Here is a 24,800-nt window from a genome sequence, read left to right as displayed (position 1 = left end):
AGAAATCGCATTTGAACGTTGGCTGTTTGTGAAAAGATAGGGCTATGCGTCGTATAATCCAGATGAAATAGGATGTCCAGGACATATAATCTGTATCATTTACTACAGCCTTACAGGACGACAGTTCATCGTAAGGAAGGAGGCAAGTTCAGCCAGACAGAACAAATTGAGGCAGGTCCCGTCCTTTATACTGTACACACGAATGACACTACGAAGCAGATCGGTGGAGAGACTGCTCACTATGCCGAATACACCGCCATTTACAAAAGTAGTAGCAGCCTCTTACAAATACATCGAAACCTGCAACAATGCATGGACAACATTATCCAGTGGTGTAATCGATGGAAGATCAAGATCAATCCATCCAAGGGTCAGGGCACCTATTTCACCCCAAAATCAAGCTCCCTTATCTTCAACTCGACAATGACAGCAGAGAATTGGTTTGGAGAAACACTATCACATACCTGGGTCTTGAAACTGATCGACACCTTACGTGGAACGTACATCTCACCATTGCCGCAACCAAAGGCTGCGCACTTTTATACAGCTTGTGTTCCCTCCTGAAAGGTGACGGAATAGGCGTTCAGTGCAAACACCTCCTCTTAAGCCAGCTCATACTCCTCATAATCTTGTATGGCTCAGAAGTGTGGTCTAAGACGTCGAACACAACACTAAAGGACTGCAGCGTCTCCAACACAAAATATTCCGCATCTCAGGAGTTGGCAGATACGCGCGCAACACACATATAAGAGACCTTTTACGCCAACCAACAATTGACACACTTATTCAGGACAAATCCACAGAATTTTGCGAAACAACACAAACTGCGCCCCACATTCTCATACAAAATTTAGGACAAGAACCACCAGAAGCTACTCACAATCGCCCATAAGTAGCCCTTAAGCGCAACGTTAGGGACCAATAACACACATCCAAAACAAAGCACAAGCTTACACCCTGAAAACACGCACATATTTTCACGAAATCCCCTACCGCATTTGAAGTCAGAAAGGCACAGCCCAGTGGTACTTCACCTGCAACATAGCACAACCATAGCCTTCATCTCCTCGTATAAGAGGAGAACACCTCTACCAGAACGTGGCAGAATCCGATAGCAGCTGGACCGTGGCCTATAGAGACTTCAGTTCATCGATCACAATATTGCTGCTCGCCTCGGGTGGGTCCCTAGCACGCTCACGCAAATACATAATCGATGGTTAACGAGAGCCATATACACTCCTGGAAATGGAAAAAAGAACACATTGACACCGGTGTGTCAGACCCACCATACTTGCTCCGGACACTGCGAGAGGGCTGTACAAGCAATGATCACACGCACGGCACAGCGGACACACCAGGAACCGCGGTGTTGGCCGTCGAATGGCGCTAGCTGCGCAGCATTTGTGCACCGCCGCCGTCAGTGTCAGCCAGTTTGCCGTGGCATACGGAGCTCCATCGCAGTCTTTAACACTGGTAGCATGCCGCGACAGCGTGGACGTGAACCGTATGTGCAGGTGACGGACTTTAAGCGAGGGCGTATAGTGGGCATGCGGGAGGCCGGGTGGACGTACCGCCGAATTGCTCAACACGTGGGGCGTGAGGTCTCCACAGTACATCGATGTTGTCGCCAGTGGTCGGCGGAAGGTGCACGTGCCCGTCGACCTGGGACCGGACCGCAGCGACGCACGGATGCACGCCAAGACCGTAGGATCCTACGCAGTGCCGTAGGGGACCGCACCGCCACTTCCCAGAAAATTAGGGACACTGTTGCTCCTGGGGTATCGGCGAGGACCATTCGCAACCGTCTCCATGAAGCTGGGCTACGGTCCCGCACACCGTTAGGCCGTCTTCCGCTCACGTCCCAACATCGTGCAGCCCGCCTCCAGTGGTGTCGCGACAGGCGTGAATGGAGGGACGAATGGAGACGTGTCGTCTTCAGCGATGAGAGTCGCTTCTGCCTTGGTGCCAATGATGGTCGTATGCGTATTTGGCGCCGTGCAGGTGAGCGCCACAATCAGGACTGCATACGATCGAGGCACACAGGGCCAACACCCGGCATCATGGTGTGGGGAGCGATCTCCTACACTGGCCGTACACCACTGGTGATCGTCGAGGGGACACTGAATAGTGCACGGTACATCCAAACCGTCATCGAACCCATCGTTCTACCATTCCTAGACCGGCAAGGGAACTTGCTGTTCCAACAGGACAATGCTCGTCCGCATGTATCCCGTGCCACCCAACGTGCTCTAGAAGGTGTAAGTCAACTACCCTGGCCAGCAAGATCTCCGGATCTGTCCCCCATTGAGCATGTTTGGGACTGGATGAAGCGTCGTCTCACGCGGTCTGCACGTCCAGCACGAACGCTGGTCCAACTGAGGCGCCAGGTGGAAATGGCATGGCAAGCCGTTCCACAGGACTACATCCAGCATCTCTACGATGGTCTCCATGGGAGAATAGCAGCCTGCATTGCTGCGAAAGGTGGATATACACTGTAATAGTGCCGACATTGTGCATGCTCTGTTGCCTGTGTCTATGTGCCTGTGGTTCTGTCAGTGTGATCATGTGATGTATCTGACCCCAGGAATGTGTCAATAAAGTTTCCCCTTCCTGGGACAATGAATTCACGGTGTTCTTATTTCAATTTCCAGGAGTGTATAAACCACGCAGTATCTAGACGCCAACCAGCGACTAGCCTTGAGAGGACAGCCGTGTTAATCTCTCTGCCATGCAACAACCCATCGTCACAATACATAAGTTCAGTCACGAAATGGGCCTGTTGGTAGCAAGACACTATCCACACGGAGACTGCCGCGACACCTGGAACACCATGCAGCCTCAGCGCGTTGACCGTTGTTGCGGCTTCTCTTGCTGCAGAAGCAGAGTGCAATGGAGCACTCATCAGTAACACGAGACACACTAGACTACCACGCCATTTTTCCAGAGTAGTCGCGCATCTGCTTACACAATTACCATAAACCTAGCGATTTGTGGAGGCTCCGAGGAGAACTTCTCGCATTTGTGATCGTCATACGTGCCTAGTACCTGACGTGATGGTATGGACTGACAATGGGTCGACAAAAAGACTGGCTGTTGCTCACATATCCTGTACTTTAGACAGTAAGTTTTACATTTCTCACCTATTAATGAAGGTGAAGACGTTGTGACATTATGTCATTGGCACCATTACCCCACTAGTAGAGATGCCATCCCATCAGAACCCCCATGGTCACTGTATGTGACGCTAAAGTCAGTCATTTCCGATTGTTTATCATGTCATCTTCTTTCGAGTTCCGCTGATGGCGTCCACGACAAGTCTCAACCATCCCCAGCCAATCCCCGACCGTTTTCTTTTTTTTCATATACAACTGACATACATACCAAGTTTGGCTGAAATTGCTCCACGAGCGCCAGAGTTTGTCTATAGCGTCAACTTCCTCACACCAACAAACAGAGGTGCGAGGCGTCTTAGCCCCCTCTCCCCCCTTCCAATACACTGTGATTGTACTGGTTTCGTTGAAAGTTCTCCATGTTGGCTTCTGTCTCGGGCTTTTCGACCGACGTTCATCTCATTATTTTTCTGACGTTTTGCAGCACGAGTGGTTGGCATTGTCAAAGCTTCACCCTCTATTGCCTGTGTTCTCTGGTGCCATAATCGCGGCCGCAAACTGTGTGTACCTGGCGCGCCATCGTCCGAGGGCTTCTCCGCGGTCATTTCCGGTGCGGTTCTCCTCTTGCTACCTGCGACGGTCATTCGCTGCAGCATGAGAAGCAAGGATCCGTTTACCTTGAGGCGTTCTTCTTTCCTGTTGAAACTAATCTCGTGGTTGTGTATTTTTACGTCTTCTCTGAACAAGTGGGTGTAATAGTTCTTCTATACAGCCAGAACTTCGGTGTAGGCGAACTTTACTACGTGGTCGGTCTCAGACAGCGGGTGCTCCACCTCCCCCTACCTGCATTCTCGCTTATTTTCTGTGATCCTTGTGTTGATTGATCATCCGCTCATTCCAAAATAATTTTTTCCGCAAGTGCATGATATACGTTATACGCCAGACATTGCAAGTGAGTCCTTTTTCTCCTTTACCGATCTCAGACACTCTTTGGTCTTCTTTATCGGTTTATAAATAGGCTGCACATAGCCTGCACAAGGTGTTTGCGAAATATGCTTCTGATTCTGTCCGTCACCCTGGGAATGTATGGCAGAAAGACCATAACCGACATTTCTTTTTCTTATTTGTACTTCGCCGAGTGTTTGGTTCTGTTATGCTTCTAATACAACTTATGGAGTACCCACCGATCCTCAGAACACTTTCAGGTGTTGTATTTTGCGACAGAGGAGCTGAGGCTCACATATTCGTCTTGCTTGTGTTGCAAGAGTGTTAATCATGCCTCTTTCTTGATTCTGTGTTGTGAAGGTTCCTCTGTATGTCCACCGGCAGAGAAGAGGCCTTGATTGACAGATTCGTATTGCGTGTGGCACGCTGCCTCGGATCTGCGCTTAGTTTTCGGTACGTCGTCGGATCTGATAGGTCTCAGATCTTCTGCTCATAATCTTCGGTCTTCAGGATACTGCACTGAGCAAACCCACCAGCTTGCAACGTGAAGAAAGAAGAGGTACAAGCTATTAAGAACCTTAACGCTGACGATAATAGTATATTGGTACTGCCTGTCGACAAGAGCAATGCGACCGTCGTAATGCACACCGAAGATTCCGAGCAGAAGGTCCGGGTCCTATCAGATCCGAGAACGTACCGAAAACTAAGCACAGAGCCGACGCGACGTGTCACACGGAATACGAATCGGTTAGTCAAGAAGCCTTCGCTGCCGGCGGACATACAGGGGAACCTGCGCAGCACAAAAGCCTTACCACCTCGGCTGTATGAATTACCTAAGATCCATAAGAACAATGTTCCACTAAGACCGATTGTTAGCGCTCCTGGCTCTCCGGCGTATAAACTGGGCTCTCTGCTCCAGCCGCACGTCGGGAAGACTGACACATACATAAAAGACTCAGGAGATTTCATTGAGAATATGAAGAAACTAAAACTCACACCAAACGACATCCTGGTCGGATTTGATGTTGTTCATTTGTTTACGAAAATCTCACTCAGTGACTCTCTGGAGTACATCGGTTCCATTTTCCCGAAAATATGTCTCACCACAAACTATTTTATGTCAAATGACAACTTCTACGAACAACTGGAAGGCTTCGCCATGGTTAGCCCCCTTAGTCCAGAGGTGGCCACCTCCTTCATGGAACATTTCGAAGCACAGGCACTTGACTTGGCAACTTGTAAACCTAGGCTGTGGTACAGATACATGGATGATACCTTCGTTGTGTGGAATCATGATGATGAACAGGTCGGTGACGTCGTAAGACAACTCAACAACCTCCATGGCAACATACAACTTACCATGGAGATAGATGTGCTGGTCACAAGGGATGGTGAAAAATTGGAACACAGCGTGTATCGAAAAGCGACACACACAGACCGATACCTGCACAGAATATCAGATCACCACACGAGCCAGAAAAAAGGCATGATTACCAAGCTCTTAACGTGAGCAAGACGAATATGTGAGCCGCAGCACCTCTGACTCGACAGACAACACTTGGAAAGTGTTCTGAGGAGCAGTGGGTACTCCACAAGTTATATTAGAACTATAACAGAGCCAAACACTCTGCGAAGTACAAATCAGAAAAAGAAATGTGAGCTATGACCTTTCTGTTATACATTCCCTGAGTGACAAACAGAATCGGCAGTATACTGCTCAAACACAGCGGAAGCCTTTTTACAAAGCGACAAAGAAACCAAAGTGTCTGAGATCGGTAAAGGAGAAAAGTGACCCACTTGCAATGTCTGGGGTATACCGCATACCATGCACATGCGGAAAAATTTATGTTGGAATGAGCGGACGATTAATCAACACCAGGATCACAGAACATAAGAGACAATGCATGGGGAGGTGGAGAAATCGGCTGTGACAGAGCACCCGCTGTGTGAGACCGACCACGTAGTAAAGTTCGCCGACAAGGAAGTTCTGGCTGTAGGGAATAACTATGATACCCACTTGTTCAGAGAAGCCGCAGAAATACACAAACACGAGAACAGTTTCAACAAGAAAGAAGAAAGCCCCAAAGTAAACGGATCCTGGCTTCCCGTGCAGCAGCGAACGACCGCAGTACGTAGCAAGAGAATCGCACCGGAAATGACCGCGTAGATGCCGTTGGACGATGGCGCGCCAGGTACATATAGCCTGGGGCTGCGGGAGTCCACCACAAGCAATGGAGGGTGAAACTTTGACAATGGCAGCCATTGGTGCTGGCGAAACGTTAGAAAAATCATCAGAGGAACGTCGGCCGAAGAACCCGAGACAGAAGCCGACGGCAGTTTGTCAGCAAGTGGCCACGAAAGCCTTAAGAATTCTCCATGTATTCCAGAAATCTGCAAAATATGGAAACACTACAACACAACTCATTACCGTGCCTAATACGGTGCAGGAACGAGGTTGGCGTTCAAAACGACTTCTAGTCGTTTCGGAATAGATAAATACAGTTCCTGGGTTTCGACCTTGTAGAGTACTCATGGAGTCAATGGAATACCATGAGATGGCTTCCCAAATCGTCACCGAAGTCGCGCTGTGATTCACTATGGGACATAGACTCGGCCAGAAGTTGGAAGCAGTGTGCAAGCAGACTCATCCGAGCAAATGAATTTCCTCCATTGTTCCATAGACCAGGTTATATGACTTCGGCACCAAATTTTCCTATTACTGGCATTTGCATCACTGATGAATGGTTTTGGGATTCCAGTTCGTCCTGGAATTCCCAGAAAATGAGCCCCCTTCATCCTGGTTTGGTGGCGACAGGGTTCATGCTTGCGACATTCATTTCTGCAGTGACTCTAGTGCTGTCGTCCGTCCATTTTTCTTGAGTGACCATCCGTTACAGTCAGTCAACACATACTTGCATCCGCGTTGTGACTTAGCACATGATGTTTTGCGCTGTCCCTGTGTGCAGTATAAATGTTAGATACTGTGCCTCTTGAAATACCAAACACCATATAGCCCCCATGGGGATGCAGAAGATTTTATCGGAGCTATTTCAGCGCGAACGGACAAACCAAGCTTACATTTATTATGTAGTCGTGAACAAAAGCCCTTCTACACACACCTGTCTTCATAACTACACCGTACAGTTCCAAAACAAATGAATGGGGATGGAAAGTTACCATACCACATACATCAATGGGGCTATAAAATTCGGTTGCAATTTTTTGGCTGCATACACAAACACACCACACTTGCTTTTCTTGCCTATACTGAATTTTCTAATACTCCTTATTGTATTCTAAAATTAAAAGTTTTAAGTTAGCTTACATTGATACTTGTAAATACTAGTCTAAAAGATTATACAATTCATGTGGCGGCATTAGCTGTCTTTCTTTTCTAATACAAAATTAAAATGCATCGGGTCTTAACAGTTCAGTCTAGCTTGTATATGAACTTACACGAACCTTTGTTTCTGGATACGAGTGAGAGTCAAACTAAAATCTTAAATTCTTTTACAAATCTTTTACTGAACGGTATTGGAATACATGTGAATCATTTTTCGATATAGTCTCCCTGTCACTGAACACACATTCTCCAGGACACAGAGCAGTGCACTGATTCCTCTGAAAAAAAAGAAAAAAAAGAAAAATCTTTTCGTCCTGTGCGCAGCTGGTTGTGCACTGAATGCTGCATCTCCTCATCTGAACCAAATTTCTTTCTTCCCACCGCATTTTTGAGCGATCCTTACCTAGTGCGAGCTCTGATGAATATAATGGATGCGGCAGAGTATGAGTGAAGGTCATCGATGGTTATCAATGTTTTACGGGCAGACGGGCAGGAGGATGCCGAGAATTGTCATGAAGCCCTCGTAGCTTTGATGTTATTGCAGGCTACAGATGATTTTTTAACACATTGGAAGATGACGCTCTGGTGATGGTATTCTAGTGGTGAAGTTTTGGAAGACAACGCCTCGTTCGTCCCGAAAGAGCGTCAGCAAAACCTTTCCTGCAGATGATTGTGTCTGGAACTATACGGGGTTTGGTAATGAAGATTCCTTGCTTGTTGTCTTTGCTTCGGGCTGATGGTAGTGTACCGAAATTTCGCGTCCTGTAACGATTCTCACGAAGAAGTCATCACCCTCTGCTTCAAAGTTCCAGCAAAGTTCTTCATAAACATCAGCGCATCTCTATTTCAGTTTTGGACTGAGCTGCCATGGCACCCATCTTGCAGATACTTTCTGAAATTTAAGTACTTCACGAATGGCATGATGTGCTGAGCCATCCTTAATGTTCACACTTACGGCTGTTCCGTCTACCGTCACACGTCGGTTCTCCATCACAATGGCTTCAGCTGCTGCAGAAGACTGGTGTGGCAATGCGTTGTGCCTGACTGGGCGCTATGCGTCTGTCACAGAAGGCACCAAGTCCGAACTTTCTACTCCACTCATACACTTGCTGCAGTGATAGACACGCATCACCGTACTGAACCTTCGTTCTCCGATAGATTTCAATAGATTTCGTACCTTCACTGCTCAGAAGGCGTTGTTCATTCTTGGTGTATGTCGCAAGCGGGAAACCTACTTTGAACTGGTATTGTAGTCGCATTTCGCTTCTCTGTAGTATTCTGCCGCCCGTCCTTATACCATTGGTAAAAGTACCGCCAACTTGAAGAACAACGACGCGGAATGTAAATTTTTAATTTAATTTAAGGGTTTTCACTTGACTCCTTCTCGTATAATTTAAATTAACAGTAACCTATGGGTATGTACAGTTTCTTCTGCGACACAATCTAGTATTTATGGATCTGTTAGCCTTATATCATTATCAATAGTTTTTGATGTATATTGTCTTCCTGGGACCAATGTATTTGTATATTTCACGAATTTCGTATTGCTTTAAATCCTTATCGTCTTCTGTTCTTTTATGTGTTACATAAAACACCATAGATCTTCTTCGATTTGTTTATCTACTTGTATGAAGAACTCCATGTTATTCGTAACTTCTCGAGAGCGCTGGAGATTTATTTGCATACATACGTGTGTACTGTACGGTGAACAAAGAGAGAAAACATAATTAAATGAAAACTTAAATATGTCAGCTTGAATAATAATACTTCACTTTGTGATTCTCGTAACAATTAACTGCAGGCACTCGTGAACATTGTCTGAATAACAATACGTTTGCTGAGAGGCATGCTTTCTTAACAGATGTCTTATTGCGTCTCACTATGAGTACACAGTACTCCGTAACATACTTTAAAGAACATTGCACAAGACTAAAACATGAGTGAGTTCTTAATTAATGCCGGCCGCGGTGGCCGTGTGGTTCTAGGCGCTTCAGTCCGGAACCGCATGACTGTTACGGTCGCGGGTTCGAGTCTTGCCTCGGGTATGGATGTGTGTGATGTCCTTAGGTTAGTTACGTTTAAATAGTTCTAAGTTCTGGGGGACTGATGACCTCAGATGAATCCAATGGTGCTCAGAGCCATTCTTAATTAATAATCAAGGTTACTACAACTAAGAAATGACCATGCTGAAGCAGTACATGATTCTTTTGCCCATTGCTTATTAATTCCATTCGAGATAACAAGTTACACCAGCGTCTGTCACTTGTAGTGATCATTATAATAATACTATTAAGTGATCTAGTCTAGCTATTTAGTCTAATCGCATCGGTTTGCTCAAAGGCTGACGGGAGAAGAACTGCAGAGGAACAATAAAAAAATGAAAGTCACACAAGACGTTCGATGGACGAATTTAAATGAGAGTGCGTTTGTGTTATCTTTTACTGTATCTGCTATTTACTAGAGTACCCGATGTAAATACTAGATGTGTGTAATCAAAACACTACATAGCTCCTAACGACTAGCTGTAATTTACTTTAACCAGTTAGTGGGTTCTTCAAAATAAGTATCATATCTATCCGCGAATTTGTCATAGTGGATACAGTTTCTCTTACACTTTACCTTTGTCTGCACCTTTTTCTATTCTTCTGCACACCTCCTTCACCGCACATTTATTAACGGAACTGTAAGTCGTTTTTCCGATACGTTTCTTCTTGTGCGAAGTGACATCTACAACGGTTCATTTTCCAGTCATTTCATATTGAGAATGCAAGTACACAAAATGTGCTCTTGTTTCTCCAGCTTCCATTCAGACTGCGTAATCAGTTGGCTTGCAATTTTCTTGATTACATCTAAGTTTATACTTGCTGTTCACGTATCTATTCATATTTAATGCAGAGTAATATAGCGTCTCCCCAAGCTCAGCGTAATATCTATATTTCCCCAGCGTCCTATTTCTGTCCTGACGCTTCTTCGGTGCCAAAGAATTGAGTGTCTTGGTTCAGTGCGGACCTAACTGCCATTTTATGTATTATATCACTCGTTGGAGCGGGCCAGTATACTATGTCTCCACAGTTTACATGTTCGTACTATGTGTTCAGCCTGTTCAACTGTGCGTCAATGCACCTACTTACGAGAGGATAACTATGGTAATTGTCGAAGCACTTTGTGTAAATGTGAATACATAACAGAATGTAAGAATCACACCATCGAAATTCTGAAAATCACGAATATCTTTATTGTTACAAAGCGCAGACCTGTTAAATATTAACCCCCCCCCCCCAACCACCACCACCTTTATGACTTTTGAACCTTATCTTCGGGATGGGAGTACAAACTGTGTGGTGAACGAAAACCTAGTTGATGTGACCAGGCCATTTGCATTTCGACAGCACCAAGGAGCTGGATATGGAATGCTGCGTATGAATTCTTTGAACTGGCACACGATAACGCCGTGTATACCGTACCACGGGATGAGAGGCTATTTAAAAATTTTTTACCTTATATTATCTTCTCCCTAGGCTGCGACAGCGAACTGCCTTTTCCAGGCGGGCAACACTAGCAACAACCTACATCCTACTAGGTATCATGAGCAGTTTCTTTTTCCAATAACCATGAATAGTATTGTGGTGACCGTACTTTCGCTGTATTGTCCTATAAGAAGCAATGCAAAATATAGCTACCAAGTCCAGTTCAACGTTTATTGGGCTGCCATGGTTAGTGGTAAAATTATCATCATAAGGAGAAAATTGTGCCGACCGAAGTGGCCGAGCGGTTCTTTGCGCTACAGTCTGGAACCACGCGACCGCTACGGTCGCAGGTTCGAACCCTGCCTAGGGCAAGGATGTGTGTGATGTCCTTAGGTTAGTTAGGTTTAAGTAGTTCTAAGTTCTAGGGGACTGATGGCCTCAGAAGTTAAGTCCCATAGTGCTCAGAGCCATTTGAAACTTTTGAGAAAATTGTCACAGGAACAACAGTGCCATTTGAACCTTTTGAGAAAATTGTCTCAGGAATATAGCACAGACATGTTCTGACCAATTTACGGGATGCTCTCAAGATGCGGTGGGATTGGACAAAAATATGAAAACAATGTGAGAAACCACGCTTAACATAAATGCGATGCTAGCCAAGTCTTCAGACTGCGCTCTTGTATTTGACCATGAATGATCTCTATACAGTGTCCTTAATATGTTGCAAGAGTCAGTCGTGGCCAGAACAGTGTTCTATGTAATTACGAGCGCATTATGTAGGAACTAAGTGAATTCAAACTTGGGCGAATAAGTGGTTCTCCTATGGTGGATGATGCCGTAACCGAGAATTATTTCCTTAACTTATTTGGCTACAAGTCTGTGGTAGGTGATAAAGTTATTTCTCAGCAGACAGTACAGTGTTTGACACTTACCCCGCCGTTGGGATTGCGAAGCTTAAGAAGCCTAAATTACTGTCCAAATACCAATGTAGTGGTTTCGCTCATACCTGACGTCTCGCCAGAAATGCGTCATGTCGGGCACCAAAAAGGCACAATGGAGGCAGGTAGTATCCAACATCACCCATGGTTCGGTGTTAGGTCCTATACTCCTCTCATTTTGTGTCAATGGAATGACAGTAAACCTGAAAGCCATCGAAGTCTCAATGCCAGCCTGGGTCGCAGGATATGCTCAACCCATCCTAAACCCAAATGGTAGTAGTTGGTTATTCTTGGCTCATTATCCCGAAATGTTGGAAATCTCTGCCATCTTGAATCCCAAATAGGACAAATATCGACTTCTCTCCTTCAGCAAAGAGTCTGGGAGTAGTAATAGATAAAAAATGTAAATTGGACTAAGCATGTAACTGTAACGTGCAAGAAGCCATCGGCATCTCTCCATGCTCTCCAAACATATAAAAAGCTCTTCCTCCTTTCCCTGAAGAAGAAGCTTTTACGAACACTTATAATTCCAGTTATTGATTACAGCAATGCTGTCCTGCAAGGCCTTTTTTAGGTAAGAGCACTGCTCCTTGAACTGGTTTTATCTGGTTGTGTTGATAATGTCTGTGATGTTTGACTTATTGATCATATTTCACCATCATATACACAGCTATTCTGGCTGCGTGAAGACAAGCTCAGAGATTTCTATACCCTCTCTCTTCTCTACTGCTTTGTCTATGTCACTGTCCCTCACATTTCTCCTCTACCTTAACGCTCTTGTCTGAACAACATGGCGGAAACACCCGTTTCCATCGGACCAAAATCCCTTCTGCCCCACTCCATCGTTATGCCACTTTCTCAAAACCCTTTTCAGTAGCAGGAACCAGACTCTGCAATAAACTCCGGCATTATATTAGAGAACTGAATAACATCTTCAGCTTCAGAAAACAGTTAACGACGTATGTACCAAAACAAAAATACTGATACCCGCCGTCTCTGTACACACTCGTTATCCTTGTACATTCTTCTTTCCAACCAGACCCCTCGTCAATCCCCTGTATTGATAAATGTCCTTTCTTCAGAACTCGGTATATTAGTGTTTTCTACACCTGTAAATTCTCTTTATATCTACCACTGACATTACTGTTATTATTGTCATTATTATTTTCATTATTATTATTATTATTATTATTAATATTTTCAGTATTACAGACAGCAGCATTAGTAGTACAAGCACTGCCAGTGTTAACTTCATTAAATCACCGTCAGCATTATTTAATCATATTGTCACCAAAAACACTCACATCAGTTTAATACCATTTTTCATATTAAGATTGTTATTTGTTAGGTAACTATGATATAAAAATGTTACTGTAAGTGTGAAAACATGGTTCGACGTAAGAGAGGCCCTGACAGCAGGAATCACATCAGGTAAAATAAATAAATGAAAATAAGTAGACAAATATCAGGTACGTAATTTTGATTCCGAAAGTGTTGGTAACTAGTGAGATACGTGTTGGTCTACAGTAGTTGAAAGCGGAATAAAATTGTTCATAAATGGTTAGGCAGACAGTTGATAAGTAAACAAGCTTCACACAATGTCGACACATTTGCCTCGAGAGGTTCCGCGACTTTGAGGATATTTACAGTTTATCTTTTACTTTGCTCTCTTAGTTGCACAGTTATGTTTAAGAAATGGTTAGTTTCGATCAATGCAGAGCATCTTCGGATATATGTAGATGCTTCAGGAACACGCCGTATCCATATGGAACTATACATGAGAAAACTGTTCACAGAACTACGTACATCTAAAGATGATCGACATTGATCGAAGCCAGTGACATCATAAAAATAAGTGTGCAATTGGGGCAGCAGAATAAACGGTAAATTTTAAACAGCTTAGTAAAACCCAATGACACTGATACTATTATTGGAAAAGTAAAAAGACTGCACAAACGGGTATTTGTCGTTCAAGTTTCACACTGCACCCTGTAAGTGTTATTTATCAACTACATCAGCAAATTTAGAGAGTTTGTTCACTCAATTGCACACCATCTCTTAAGTGACTTTTAGTGCAAACTTTGGTTCTAGATAGCAACAGAATAATATCCGATTTACAAACGATTAATTCAATGTTTTTTATTCTACGAGATCTACCGTTTGCAACAGGGTACATAGCGCCGAGTTTTAATGATGTGCATAATACCACAATACACGCGTCCCAAATTGAACTATGTCAGTTAAATGAAATAATCGCTTTATAATATCGACATTCCTGTCAAGAAAAAAAATAACGAAAAATATTTACGGCATCTGGGCGAAGCTCACTCCTTTGATCAAACGCAGTTGATAGAAATTTTAATTTAATCGAGTTTTCGTTTGTCTCGCATTTTTTTTATTAATCTGTCACAGGCAACATCGAAATCCACTGTTTTCTCCAGCAGGGCGACGGCGAAACGCAGGACGGGGGTTTAATTAATGAAACTGAAGCCCCTGATCGTCGTCTGCTCTGAATGAAACACGTATCGACAGGACATCAAGTCTCACGCACACGGCCTCGACGCAATGTTCTCATCACTGCTGATAATTTAGCGCTCTCACTAATGAATTAGTTTTTTGGTGAGCACTCGTTCTTTTTTATGTATAGCGGTTGTATCATTGCGACAGTTTTCGTTGGTTTGGTTGTCAATTTTCTGGCTGCTTCACACCTGTCTTTCGTTTTCCTGCTTGTTTCAATGCAGACTGGTTGGTTTCCCTGTCTACAATAAACCCTTTCCGGAGTCCAATGTTTATTATCTGCAACATGAAATATAGCAATATAATCTAGTTACGAAAGAAATTAATAGTAAGTGCAGGGAAGGTGAATCGAAACAGCTGCAGGAAGAATGGGAAGAAGCCGAAAAGGAAATGAGTGTTGGAAGCGCGGATTCAGTATACAGAAAAGCAGAAATAAGTTCAACCGAAGCCAGCCTTTTCACATGTGAGACCCATGCAAGAGCGCTCATGCGATGTCTAAGAACAAATAAAGATCTCGTGTTTAATTAAATTGAAATCTGTGTTCCTACGGAATATTGATCCACTCATTACAATTAACACTCTGCTGTATTTCATTTTATAAAAATAACTCCACTTTTATGTATATTTGTATAACGTACCATGTGCATATCCCCCTCAAAGAAAAATCGGGGAGTAAAGAAAACTATTATAGCCAAATTCCTTTATACAGCATAATGGTACACGAGATGGTGGTCTACGATGCCATCATTATGAGGAAACGTAGTACTTTCTGCGAAAGGGCGACAATCGCTATAATTCGCGAAACAGTAAATGACTACTTTTTCCTGAAAAAGTATAGGAATGAAGGGAAACCTCTGAGGAACGATGGTATTACCTGTTTTCTACATTGACAGAAAAAAATAAATAATGTAGGGTAACGAAATTTCGGACATATGTTACTCTACGTAATATATTCAAGTGATTAACATAGCAAAATGACAAGCTAATGTAAGTGCAAGATAAAATACTCCCTACTAATGGAGCAAGCAGGTTGTAGGCCTGAAAGATATTGCTGTGACGAAGTCCTTGCCCTCACAACCTTTATCGAAAAGGGCTATCAGGATAAGAAGAAAACTGGCGTTGTCCTGTTGGATCTAACCTCAGCACATGATACAATGTGGAGGGACGGCCTACTTCATAAACGGGTAGAAAAAATTCAGAGGATGCTGACCTACAAACTTATGAAGAACATTTCAACTGGAATAAAAATTAGAATAACTCTTAATGAAAAAACCAGCAGATGCATAGCCATCAACAACGGACTCCCGTAGGGCTCGGTACTGGACCCCTTATTGTTTAACTTTGCACTGCGGATATCCCCGAAACAACGTCTCGTAAGTTTATATATGCGGACGATATGGTAACAGCTTATCAAAGCAAATCTTTTGAAAAAATAGAGCAGAAATTGAAAGAAGATATAAACCTGGTGCACCAGTACTACACCAAATGGCATCTACAACATAATCCAGACAAGATCGTAAGTGTAAACAAGCATCTTAATAACAGAGAAGCCAAGATAAACCGGAACATCTGCATGAATAATCAGACCATTAAAGAAGAAGACATTCCTCCGTACCTTGGAGTAAAGCTCCACCGGTTCCTAACGTACAGGGCCCATCTAGAGGATACAAAACAAAACCTGAAATCTAGAAATCCCATTCTTGCCAAACTCACCGGAACCACCTGGGGATGTGATCCAAATACCTCGAGAACTTCAGCCTTGGCACTGGTATACAGCGTGAACGAGTATTGTGCACCTGTACGGGTCAGTAGTGTGCATATATCAAAAATCGATATCCAACTAAGAGAAACAATGAGAATAATATCGGGAGAACTGAGGCCTACACCTATAGATTGGCTACCCGTATTGTCTAACATAGCACCACCTGAAATCAGAAGACATTAGCTTCTATCAAGAGAATATAGCAAAATACTAGCAAACACCAGGACCTGAAACCAAAGAAAAGCCGCCTGAAATCAAAGTTATCTCTATGGAAAACAGGTGAAGAGGTGTTTCCCTTCGACCCAGAAAATGAATGGGAAAGTTTATGGAGTAGAAGCACAATAAAGAACAGAAAACTGTTTGCTGACCCAAGCATACCAATAGAAGGCTTTAAGCTTCCCAGAAGAGTGTGGACTACGCTGAAACGTGTGAGGACGGGTGTCGGAAGATCCAGGGAAATGACGACAACATGGGGCCTCGCGAACGACCCTCAATGCGAATGTGGACTCAACCATTCAATGGCTCACTTCATTGAGTGTACTGTGCACGTTTTTAATGGTAAACTGGAGGATGTACATAACGTCACGGACAATGCCATTGAATGGCTTAAAAAAATAAGTCATATTGTATAAAATCTTGTATTTTTTATTATGTCATTAAGTACTGATGAATGTGCCATTCTGATGCTGTAATGTCCTAGTTTAATATTTCGCCCTGTAAATGCAGATCGATTAAACAAATAAATAAAAGCGGTATGTCGAAGAGAGCTAGCCTGTTGGAATGTACCCCCCCCCCCCCCCCCTAATGCTGCTCATGAACAGCAAAACGACAGGTCGAACCACCAGATTCACGTCCGATTTTGCAGTCAGGGTGCAAGGGGTAGCTACAAGAGCGCTCCTGTTGTCATATCACATGACACCCCTGAGCATAACTCCATGTGTAGGTCCTGCATGTCTAGCACACAGACAGGTAGCTTCCAGGACCTCAACTGGTCTTCTTCTAACCAACACATGGCCGAGACTGGCACCGGGGAAGAACCCCCACCAGAAAACAAAACTGACTTCCACCCTGCCCTCCAGTCAGCTCTCGCTTAACGCCACTGAAATAGCAAATGGCGATGGTTTCAAGCCAGTGGAACGCACGCCACAGGACCTCTAGCTCGGAGCTGTCCTTGAGGTAACTGATTTGTCACTGTTGGTTGCATCACTTTGTTGCCAACGGCTGTTAAAATTGCTGCTGCAGGTGCAGTATGATGCCACAGAGCCATAGGCCGAACACGACGGTCTTCCCTCTCGGTAGTGCCACGTGTCCGGCGGCAGTCTGGTCGTCTTACGACTGTACTGCATATTCTCGTGGTCACCGTTGCTAGCAATCACGTACAGATGCCACAGTCCTGCCATGTCTTTCCCCAGTTTTATGGATGGAACATTCAGCTACTCCCAGATAATGGCGTCTTTGTCCCCTTAAAAGCATTCTTACCTAACATCAACGCACCACATCCAATCTCAAGGGTAACTGTCAGTCCCATTGCAGTTTGTATTTAAAGCAGACCTGATTTACATCCTCCAGAATGAGATTTTCACTCTGCAGCGGAGTGTGCGCTGATATGAAACTTCCTGGCAGATTAAAACTGTGTGCCCGACCGAGACTCGAACTCGGGACCTTTGCCTTTCGCGGGCAAGTACTCTACCATCTGAGCTACCGGTACTCACAGCTTTACTTCTGCCAGTATCTCGTCTCCTCTGTAAAGTTTGGAAGGTAGGAGACGAGATACTGGCAGAAGTAAAGCTGTGAGTACCGGGCGTAAGTCATGCTTCGGTAGCTCAGATGGTAGAGAACTTGCCCGCGAAAGGCAAAGGTCCCTAGTTCGAGTCTCGGTCGGGCACACAGTTTTAATCTGACCGGAAGTTTCTGATTTACGTCCTCATTGTGGAGCTATTGGCGTCAGTATTATGCGACTGACGGGAAATTTGAAGAGACATCCTGCTTCACATCTAACAACTATCATTTATGTCCCACAACTCCTTGTTGGTGCTACAATTTTTTCCCATCAGTTTATTTTTGATAAAGTCACTAAACTACACCCCGTTCGAACAAGCCATGAAAGCGCAAAGGTAACTACCGGCCGCCGTGTCATCCTCAGACCACAGGCATCATTGAATGTGGATATGAAGGGACATGTGGTCAGCACACCACTATCCCGTCTGGTTAGCCGAGTGCGCTAATGCGCTGCTTCCTGGACTCGGGTAGGCGCGCCGGCCCCAGATCGAATCCTCCCGCTGGATTAACGGCGAGGACTGGTGTGCAGGCCAGCCTGGATGTGGTTTTTAGGCGGCTTTCCACATACTGGGCTGGTCCCCACGTCCCGCCTCAGTTACATGACTCACAGACATTTGAAACACATCAGCACTTTTCCATGGTTCACATAGACGCAGACTGATGGGTACTCTGATTCTGTCCCGGGGGGTACGGGGTGGCGGCAGGAAGGGCATCCGGCCAACCCTTCACATTAACGTGCCAAATCCGAATTAACCACACCAACCCCGCGTACTATGCAGCGCAAAGGCGAAAGAAATAGATAGATAGTGGTCAGCACACCACTCTCCCGGCCGTACGTCAGCTTACGAGACCGGAGCTGCTGCTTCTCAATCAAGTAGCTCCTCAGTTTGCCTCGCAAGGGCTGAGTGCACCCTGTTTGCCAACAGCGCTCGGCAGACCGGATGGTCACCCATCCAAGTGCTAGCCCAGACCGACAGCGCTTAACTTCGGTGATCTGACGGGAACCGGTGTTACCACTGCGGCAAGGCCGTTGGCTTTTGGTACAGACACGGAAAATACACTCCTGCATATGGAAAAAAGAACACATTGACACCGGTGTGTCAGACCCACCATACTTGCTCCGGACACTGCGAGAGGGCTGTACAAGCAATGATCACACGCACGGCACAGCGGACACACCAGGAACCGCGGTGTTGGCCGTCGAATGGCGCTAGCTGCGCAGCATTTGTGCACCGCCGCCGTCAGTGTCAGCCAGTTTGCCGTGGCATACGGAGCTCCATCGCAGTCTTTAACACTGGTAGCATGCCGCGACAGCGTGGACGTGAACCGTATGTGCAGTTGACGGACTTTGAGCGAGGGCGTATAGTGGGCATGCGGGAGGCCGGGTGGACGTACCGCCGAATTGCTCAACACGTGGGGCGTGAGGTCTCCACAGTACATCGATGTTGTCGCCAGTGGTCGGCGGAAGGTGCACGTGCCCGTCGACCTGGGACCGGACCGCAGCAACGCACGGATGCACGCCAAGACCGTAGGATCCTACGCAGTGCCGTAGGGGACCGCACCGCCACTTCCCAGCAAATTAGGGACACTGTTGCTCCTGGGGTATCGGCGAGGACCATTCGCAACCGTCTCCATGAAGCTGGGCTACGGTCCCGCACACCGTTAGGCCGTCTTCCGCTCACGCCCCAACATCGTGCAGCCCGCCTCCAGTGGTGTCGCGACAGGCGTGAATGGAGGACAAATGGAGACGTGTCGTCTTCAGCGAAGAGAGTCGCTTCTGCCTTGGTGCCAATGATGGTCGTATGCGTGTTTGGCGCCGTGCAGGTGAGCGCCACAATCAGGACTGCATACGACCGAGGCACACAGGGCCAACACCCGGCATCATGGTGTGGGGAGCGATCTCCTACACTGGCCGTACACCACTGGTGATCGTCGAGGGGATACTGAATAGTGCACGGTACATCCAAACCGTCATCGAACCCATCGTTCTACCATTCCTAAACCGGCAAGGGAACTTGCTGTTCCAACAGGACAATGCTCGTCCGCATGTATCCCGTGCCACCCAACGTGCTCTAGAAGGTGTAAGTCAACTACCCTGGCCAGCAAGATCTCCGGATCTGCCCCCCATTGAGCATGTTTGGGACTGGATGAAGCGTCGTCTCACGCGGTCTGCACGTCCAGCACGAACGCTGGTCCAACTGAGGCGCCAGGTGGAAATGGCATGGCAAGCCGTTCCACAGGACTACATCCAGCATCTCTACGATCGTCTCCATGGGAGAATAGCAGCCTGCATTGCTGCGAAAGGTGGATATACACTGTACTAGTGCCGACATTGTGCATGCTCTGTTGCCTGTGTCTATGTGCCTGTGGTTCTGTCAGTGTGATTATGTGATGTATCTGACCCCAGGAATGCGTCAATAAAGTTTCCCCTTCCTGGGACAATGAATTCACGGTGTTCTTATTTCAATTTCCAGGAGTGTACATATTAAAATGTCATCTACTACAGCGAATGAACACAATTTTTCCGGGTGTACAAGGAATCTGCAGGGTTTCTAAGAACAAAACGAAGCGGATTGAAATTAAAAAAAAAAAAATCTTTCTTCCAAAGGTCTGGATACAAAACGGGTGTAATGCAACATTTCGGTAAATGCAGGTGCCGGGAACTGGCGATATACGGTTGAATGTATTTTCGTAGCATCGTTTCGTGAAGCAATTTCATGTTCGTTGTGAACCAGCTGTGAAGAAGTTCTAAGGCCGTTGATAAAGTTTTTAGCTTGTCTATAGAAACAGAAGTCGCATAAATTTTGTTGTAATAATAAAAAAAATAGTAAACAGCCAAATAACGTTGGAAATTCAATAAACGTTAATGCAAAATACACATGCCTTTTCATCATATTACCTTTCAAGTATAATATTCAGAGGAAATAACGACGAGTATTGGAAAAAAATATAAATTAAAAAGAATTAGTAGGAGTCGATCCAGCGATTCACCGATTACGGAGTTTGAACGCTAAGCAAATGACTGCCGGCAGCTCTTGTCCACGGTCGCGTAAAACATTTATTACGATTTTCTCGAAATTGCTTAAGTACGACATCTTACTACTTGCGCATTATGTTGTGCTAATAGAGTGTAAAATGCGTTCAAAGTTTGAAGTAAATCAGTGATCCGAACGTCCTGACATCCCCTTGTAAGATTTATTCACCGAAAGCTTTCCCCAACAATACGGGGTGCGTCAAAAAAATGTATATACACTTTGAATTTGTCTACGAGACAAATTCGAAATTCATGGAACAGTGTGTGATGTGCATAAAGGTCTATCAGGGCGACCTCGTACAGCTACAAGTGAAGATTCCACAACTGCAGTCTTGGAACTGTTTCAGTGTTCGCCTCAAAAATCTTCAAGGCAAGCGGCACGTGAGAGTAATGTAAGTGCTAATAGTGTGCTACGCATTCTGAAGAAAGACAAGTTTCATGTGTACATTCCAAGGCTGGTGCAACAGCTAAGTGATGACGATCTTGGTCGATGGTTAGAATTTTGTGAATAGGTTCAGGAGATGGTGAGACGTGAAATGGGATTTATGGGTAGCATAATGTGGTCGGATGCAGCCCAATTCAAACTCAATGGAACTGTTAATAGGCACAATTGTATGTACTGGGCTGAAGATAATCCTCACATTATAGTTGAAAAGGCTGTGAATTTGCCTGTTGTAAATGTGTGGTGTGGTTTGTCTGCTAGGGGACTCATTGGGCCTTTCCGCTTTGAAGGTACTGTTACTGGAGAAACGTACCTATCAATGCTTGCTGACTCCGTATTCCCTGCCATTCGTGCATTATACGGTAATGATGAGTTTTATTTCAACAATATGGCGCATCGCCACACTTTCATAGGGACGTACGAGCATACCTGGATCACAATGTGCCAGGCCAGTGGATAGGACGCAGGGGATCAATCGAGTTTACTGCACACTCTCCAGACCTCACGCCGCTGTATTTCTTTATATGGGACACAGTAAAAGATAAGGTGTACAAACGTAAACCACGTAACCTGGACACACTTTGGAATGAGATTCAGTTGATGTGCGCAGAAATCTCATTGGACACTTTTGTACGACGTACGGAATCAGTGGTGACTCGTACTCAGAAACGTATTAATGCTGAAGGCCACCAGTTTGAACATTAATCACATTTGCAAAGTACATTTATTTTTCCAATTGGACCTTAAGCTTTCCATTTCCGAAATTTAACACTGTAGAACGGGAAATAAATTTTCTATGACGCTTCAAAGTGTGTATATATTTTTTTGACGCACCCTGTATTTACACTGTAGAGGTTAAACTTATGTTAAGAGCGTGCCGGGTGATTACATGTCGGTCGGTCTGTATTGGCGCATTTATGGAGTTTGGCGGTGATTCGTTGGTGCCGCAGGCGCGCGGAGAGCTTCCGTAGAGTCACGTGACCGATCGTTGCCGTGGAGGCGTGCCCAGTGGCTTGGGGTCCCTCTCCGTTGCGTGGTGTGACAGCGCGAGCAACGCCTGCAGGACAGAGAATATTGTCGGCCGTGTGAGTTCAAACGGTTCAAATGGCTCTGAGCACTATGGAACTTAAGATCTGAGGTCATCAGTCCCCTAGAACGTAGAACTACTTAAACCTAACTAACCTAAGGACATCACACACATCCATGCCCGAGGCAGGATTCGAACCTGCGACAGTAGCGGTCGCTCCGTTCATGACTGAAGCACCTAGAACCGCTCGGCCACACTGGCCGGCGGCTGTGAGGGCCAGAGGCGACTTACCAGTACGTCTTTTCAGTCTGGATGTCGCATAACCTGTAGGATTCTTACGGTTGTATGACAACGTGGACAATGGATTCTTGCAGGGATTTCATTGATGAAAAGAACGAACAGCGATTTGGAATCGTGGATGTGTTCGTCTCTCGCCTTGACTGTTTCCGTTGAATTGAGATCTGAGTCGATACTTTGATTATGATGTTTATACACGCTCAGAGGGTAGGGAAAAATAGGTACAAAGAAGGTAATTGCGAAGAAACTATGGGTAACAGAAGAAATACATTATCTGATCGATGAAAGAAGGAAGTACAAAAATATTCAGGGAAATTGAGGTCGAAGAGGAATATAATAAATAGGGAGTCCAGGGAAGATAAGACAATAAGTCTACGTGAAAAACGTGAAGAAATCGAAAAAGAAACAATTGTCGGGAGGACTGAGTCAGCATATAAGAAATTCAAAACTACCTTCGGTGAGATCAAAAGTAAGGGTGGTAAAATTAAGAGTGCAATGGCAATTCCATTGCTAAATGCAGAGGAGAGAGCGGACGGAAGAAAAGAGTACATTGAAGACCTCTATGAGGCGGAAGATATGTCTGATTTGATATAAGAAAAAACACGAGTCGATTTAGAAGAGGGAGGGGATCCATTATTACAATCAGAGTTTAAAAGAGCTTTGGAGGACTTAAGATCAAATAAGACAGAAAGGATGGATAACATCCATCAGAATTTCTAAAGTCATCGGGGGAAGTTAAAACAAAGTGACTATTCACGTTGGTGTGTGGATTGTATGAGTCTGGCGACGTACCATTCGACTTTCGGAAAAAATAACATCCACACAATTCCGAAAAATGCAAGAGCCGACAAGTGCGAGAATTGTCGCACAATCAGCTTAACAGCTCATGCATCCAAGTTGCTGACTAGAGTAATATACAGAAGAATGGAAAAGAAAATTGAAGATGTGTTAGATGACGATCAGTTTGGCTTTAGGAGAGATAAAGACACCAGAGAGGCACTTCCGACGTTGCAGTTGTTAATGGAAGCAAGACTAAGAAAAAATCAAAACACGTTCATAGGATCTGTCGACCTGCAAAAAGCGTTGGACAATGTAAAATGGTGCAATACGTTCCAAATTCTGAAAAAAAATAGGTGTAAGCTGTAGGAAGAGATGGGTAAAATACAATATGTACAAGAGCTGAGAGGGGCTAATAAGAACAGACGACCAAGAAGAAGGTGCTCGGATTAAAAAGGGGGTAAGACAAGGATGTACTCTTTCGCCCCTACTGTTCAATCTGTACGTCGAAGAAGCAATGACAGATATAACATAAAGGTTCACGAGTGGAATTAAAATTCAAGGTGAAAGGATATAAATGATATGATTAACTGATGACATTGCTATCCTGAGTAAAAGGGGAGAAGAATTAGATGATGTGAATCTAATGAGAAGAGAATGTGGATTGAGTGTAAATCGAAGAAAGACGAAAGTAATGAGAACTAGCAGAAATGAGAACAGTGAGAAACTTAACATCAGGATTGATGGTCATGAAGTGGACGAAGTTAAGGAATTCCGCTATCTAAGCAGTAAAATAACCAATGACGGACGGAGCAAAAAGGACACGAAAAGCAGACTATCACTGGCAAGAAGGGCATTCCTCCCCAAGAGAAATCTACTAGTATCAAAAACAGGCGTTAATTTAAGGAAGAAATTTCTGAGGATGTACGTTTGGAGCAGAGCATTGTATGGTAGTAGTGAAACATGGACTGTGGTAAAAGGGGAACGGAAGGTAATCGAAGCATTTGAGATGTGGCGCTACAGACGAATGTTGAAAATTAAGTGGGCTGGTAAGGTAAGGAATGGGGAGATTCAGCACAGAATTTAAGAGGAAAGGAATATGTAGAAAGCACTGGCAGGGAAAAGGGGCAAAATGGTACAGCATCTCTTGAGACATCAGGGAATAACTTGCACGGTATCAGAGGGAGCTGCTAAGGACACAAACTGTTAAGGGACTCCGGAACGATCTATACTTGCAATGTTAAAATAACGCTTATAAATTACATCTTTCCTCACAAAGTATTTGAGGTAGGAAGTTAAACTTTTTACAGATTATTTATTGGAATATGGGCTACAACTTAACACAGGGATTTTACAAAGTTT

At 44.8% G+C, this 24,800-nt stretch overlaps 1 pseudogene; it reads right to left on the bottom strand.

Moving 5' to 3' along the window:
• Window positions 1–18,778: 18,778 nt before the first annotated feature.
• On the bottom strand, window positions 18,779–18,896 carry LOC126420113 (5S ribosomal RNA; annotated as a pseudogene).
• Window positions 18,897–24,800: the final 5,904 nt, after the last annotated feature.

The sequence above is a fragment of the Schistocerca serialis genome, chromosome 9, assembly GCF_023864345.2.
Source record: "Schistocerca serialis cubense isolate TAMUIC-IGC-003099 chromosome 9, iqSchSeri2.2, whole genome shotgun sequence".
In the NCBI taxonomy this organism is placed as follows: Eukaryota; Metazoa; Arthropoda; class Insecta; order Orthoptera; family Acrididae; genus Schistocerca; species Schistocerca serialis.
Note: the sequence above shows the minus strand (reverse complement) of the source record. Positions and strands in the feature narration are given on the sequence as shown.